The following is a 5,168-nucleotide window of genomic DNA, read 5'->3' on the forward strand; positions in this document are numbered from 1 at the left end:
TTGGAAGGAATGGTGCTAAAGCTGAAACTCCAGTACTTTGGCCACCTCATGAGAAGAGTTGACTCATTGGAAAAGACTCTGATGCTGGGAGGGATTGGGGGCAGGAGGAGAAGGGGACGACAGAGGATGAGATGGCTGGATGGCATCACTGACTCGATGGATGTGAGTCTCAGTGAACTCCGGGAGTTGGTGATGGACAGGGAGGCCTGGCGTGCTGGGATTCATGGGGTCGCAAAGAGTCGGACACGACTGAGCGACTGATCTGATCTGATCTTGCTCTTAAAAAACTTAAAAAGTGGTAGTGGAAAATGGACATAAACACAAGTATCTGAAAGAAAAAAGATGTTAAATATTTTGAGAGGATATAAATTTGAGAGGAAGAAATCATTCTGACTGGAGAGATCTGGGAATATTTTCAAGCAAGTAGAAGCATTTTTATTCATTCAGTAAGTGTTTGCTGGCCCTACCTCATGCTAGGAACACCATATCTGACATATGTAAACAGCAATTCAATATTGAAATAAAACCAAACAACCCAATCAAAAAATGAGCAGAAAAACTGAATAGACATTTTTTCCAAAGAGGGAATGCAGATGGCCAACAACACATGAAAAAATGTTCAACATCACTAACCATCAGGAAATGCAAATCAAAACCACAGGGAGATATCACCTCATACCTATCAGAATGGCTATCATAAAAACAAAACAAAAAAAACCCCGAAAAACATCCAGTAACAAATGTTCGTGATGAAATGGAGAAAAGGGAACCCTCTTACACTATTGGTGGGAATGTAAATTAGTGCAGCCACTGTAAAAAACAGAATGGAGAGGTTTCAAAAAACTAAAAGTAGAACTATCATGACCCAGCAATTGCACTCCAAGTTATATATTTGAAAAAAACACAAACGCTGATTCAAAAGATACATGCACCCTGTATCACACCTGATGTTCATAGTTCAGTTCAGTCCGCTCAGTTGTGTCTGACTCTTTGTGACCCCATGAATCGCAGCATGCCAGGCCTCCCTGTCCATCACCAACTCCCGGAGTTAACCCAAACTCACGTCCAAAGAGTCGGTGACGCCATCAAGCCATCTCATTCTCTGTCATCCCCTTTTCCTCCTGGCCCCAATCCCTCCTAGCATCAGAGTCTTTTCCAATGAGTCAACTCTTCGCATGAGGTGGCCAAAGTACTGGAGTTTCAGCTTTAGCATCAGTCCTTAGAAAGAACACCCAGGACTGATCTCCTTTAGGATGGACTGGTTGGATCTCCTTGCAGTCCAAGGGACCTTCAAGAGTCTTCTCCAACACCACAGTTCAAAAGCATCAATTCTTCGGTGCTCAGCTTTCTTCACAGTCCAACTCTCACATCCACACATAACCACTGGAAAAACCATAGCCTTGACTAGACAGACCTTTGTTGACAAAGTAATGTCTCTGGCTTTTTAATATGCTGTCTAGGTTGGTCATAACTTTGCTTCCATGGAGTAAGCATCTTTTAAGTTCATGGCTGCAGTCACCATCTGCAGTGATTTGGGAGCCCCCCAAAATAAAGTCAGCCACTGTTTCCACTGTTTCCCCACCTATTTGCCATGAAGTGATGGGACCAGATGCCATGATCTTCGTTTTCTGAATGTTGAGCTTTAAGCCAACTTTTTCACTCTCCACTTTCACTTTCATCAAGAGGCTTTTGAGTTCCTCTTCACTTTCTGCCATAAGGGTGGTGTCATCTGCATATCTGAGGTTATTGATATTTCTCCTGGCAATCTTGATTCCAGCTTGTGCTTCTTCCAGCCCAGCGTTTCTCATGATGTACTCTGCATATACCTTAAATAAGCAGGGTGACAATATTACAGCCTTGACGTACTCCTTTTCCTATTTGGAACCAGTCTGTTGTTCCATGTCCAGTTGTAACTGTTGGTTTCTGACCTGCATATAGGTTTCTCAAGAGGCAGGTCAGGTGGTCTGGTATTCCCATCTCTTGAAGAATTTTCCACAGTTTATTGTGATCAACACAGTCAAAGGCTTTGGCATAGACAAAGCAGAAACAGATGTTTTTTCTGGAACTCTCTTGCTTTTTTGATGATCCAGTGGATGTTGGCAATTTGATCTCTGGTTCCTCTGCCTTTTCTAAAACCAGCTTGAACATCTGGAAGTTCACATTTCACGTATTGCTGAAGCCTGGCTTGGAGAATTTTGAGCATTACTTTACTAGCGTGTGAGATGAGTGCAATTGTGTGGTCATTTGAGCATTCTTTGGCATTGCCTTTCTTTGGGATTAGAACGAAAACTGACCTTTTCCAGTCCTATGGCCACGGCTGAGTTTTCTAAATTTGCTGACATATTGAGTGCATCACTTTCACAGCATCATCTTTCAGAATTTGAAATAGCTCCACTGGAATTCCATCCCCTCTACTAGCTTTGTTTGTAGTGATGCTTCCTAAGGCCCACTTGACCTCACATTCCAGGATGTCTGCCTCTAGGTGAATGATCATACCATCGTGATTATCTGGGTCATGAAGATCTTTTTTGTACAGTTCTTCTGTGTATTCTTGCCACCTCTTCTCAATGTCTTCTGCTTCTGTTAGGTCCATGCCATTTCTGTCCTTTATTGAGCCCATCTTTGCATGAAATGTTCCCTTAGTATCTCTAATTTTCTTGAAGAGATCTCTATTCTTTCCCATTCTGTTGTTTTCCTGTATTTCCTTGCATTGATCACTGAGGAAGGCTTTTTTTATCTCTCCTTGCTATTTTTGGAATTCTGCATTCAGATGCTTATATCTTTCCTTTTCTCCTTTGCTTTTTGCTTCTCCTCTTTTCACAGATATTTGTAAGGACTCCTCAGACAGCCATTTTGCTTTTGCATTTCTTTTCCGTGGGGATGGTCTTGATCCCTGTCTCCTGTACAATGTCATGAACCTCCATCCATAGTTCATCAGGCACTCTGTTTTTCAGATCTAGTCCCTTATATCTATTTCTCACTTCCACTGTGTAATCATAAAGAATTTGATTTAGGTCATACCTGAATGGTCTCATGGTTTTCCCTACTTTGTTCAATTTAAGTCTGAATTTGGCAATAAGAAGTTCATGATCTGAGCCACAGTCAGCTCCTGGTCTTGTTTTTGCTGACTGTATAGAGCTTCTCCATCTTTGGCTGCAAAGAATATAATCAACCTGATTTCGGTGTTGACCATCTGGTGATGTCCATGTGTAGAGTCTTCTCTTAATGATAGTAGTACTATTTTAAACTGCCAAGGTATGGAAGCAACCCAAGTGTCTACCAACAGATTAATGGATAAAGAAGATACATATTTGTAAAATGGAATACAACTTGGTCATAAAAAAGAATAAAATTCTGCCATTTGCAGTAACATGGATGGACTCAGAGGTCATTATGCTAAATGAAGTGTCAGACAAAAAGGCAAATACTGAATGATATCACTATATGTGGATTCTAAAAAATGCAACAAACTAGTGAATATTACAAAAAAGGAGAAGACTTATACAGAACAAACTAGTGGTTATCAGTGTGGAGGGGGATTCATACAGGAGTGAGAGAGTGGGAGGCACAAACTTTTGGGTGTAAGATAGGCTCAGTGATGTACAGCATGGAGAATATGTCTTATATTATGTAATATCAGTAAGTGGGAATTAATATTAAAAAATGGATAAAATATTTTAAAAATGGAAAAAGCAATAATTCTTTTAGTAGATATCAACTTTATTTTTACCTATGCCCCTCTTCTTTTAAGTCATGTTTACATCACTAACAGTTTTAATTCTATATAATCATTAAATTTGTTTTAATGGTTTCCACTTTTATTTTGAGGAATCTTCAATTACTTCACAGATGTAGCATCAGCAATTATTTAAATTTTTGCTAATTGCTTAATTAGAAGAGATTTCCTTTTCATTTTTACTCTTCTGATCACAAACTCTGTTGGCTAAAGCAAATCAAACCACAAGGCCAGCCCATCAAGGGAAGGGAAATAAACTCATCTATTCGTTTGTAAGATCTGGAGAGTCATTCTGCATTTTAACCTTTCCAGTACCTACCCACCCTCAGAAAAGACTACTATGAAATCAATGGTGTGCCTTAAAATTGATGGCTTCTTAGAAGGGGGTTTGCTACATATACTGTAATGCCAGTTTAGCTCACTCACACATTAATCCTTCATTAGAAACTACTGAGTATTTGTGTTCAATACACTGTACTAAGTGTAAGAGATATTAGCAGTGAGTAAGATAGATGTGATTCTGGTCCTTATCTAACTTACCTTAGGTCTAGAGTCCATAGTCACAAGGTTCTGTTAATTTGACATTCTAAGTAATCTTGAACCTGATCCATCTTCTCTCTGTTTCCTACCTCTGCTCTGGCTCAAGTCCTTAACATGTCTCACATCTGTAACTGAAAAAACCCCTCTCCCCACAAATTCATTTTTCCATAACACTCTGTGATTTGATTTCATCATGTCTTAAAACTTAATTGGCTCATCCATCAATTCTAGGATGAGGTTCACTGTCTATAAAATATCATGCTCTGTCCTCTGTAGTCAGGTTTCTGCTACCCTTAGGCTATGTCTCTGAACAAGCTTCTTAATTTATCCCCGTGTATCACCGCCCTGAGTTTAGGCTCTGTGCATTTCATGCTATTTTTCTCCTCTCTGCGTTGGTCTATATTATCCTGACAAGCCACTGTCCTTGGTCTTTGGCTTGCCAAATCCTCCTCTCCCTTAAAGGCTTAATTCAGTGTCACCTCCTGGAATTTAGAAGAAGAAACAGAATTGGAGGTTTCAGGAAATACTATGAAAAGGGACATGAAAGCTATGAGGATGGAGCTGGAGGTCAGAATGAAGGAAAGCTGTGTTGACAAATGACAAAGGGCTGGGTTGAAAGGAAAGGGTGCTGGGGACGTGATGACAGGGTGAAGCCTGGGCACTGGAGAAGGAATAGGACAGGGAGCTCCTAAGGAGGATGGGGAAAAGGAAGACTTATGTGGGAAGTCTTAGGGTGGTGTTTCTGGGACCTGGGAGCAGATTTAGGGAAATGGAAGCAAATGGTGCTTTTCTATGTAGTAATTAAAATTGTCTAGTGTAACAGAGCTGGTGATACATATACCATTTTGGGAAAACATTTCAACACTGTTGTTTTTTAACAGCTGCAAATTCC

This window comes from Bison bison, unplaced genomic scaffold (genome assembly GCF_000754665.1).
Source record: "Bison bison bison isolate TAMUID 2011002044 unplaced genomic scaffold, Bison_UMD1.0 scf7180017864145, whole genome shotgun sequence".
NCBI classification, from domain to species: Eukaryota; Metazoa; Chordata; class Mammalia; order Artiodactyla; family Bovidae; genus Bison; species Bison bison.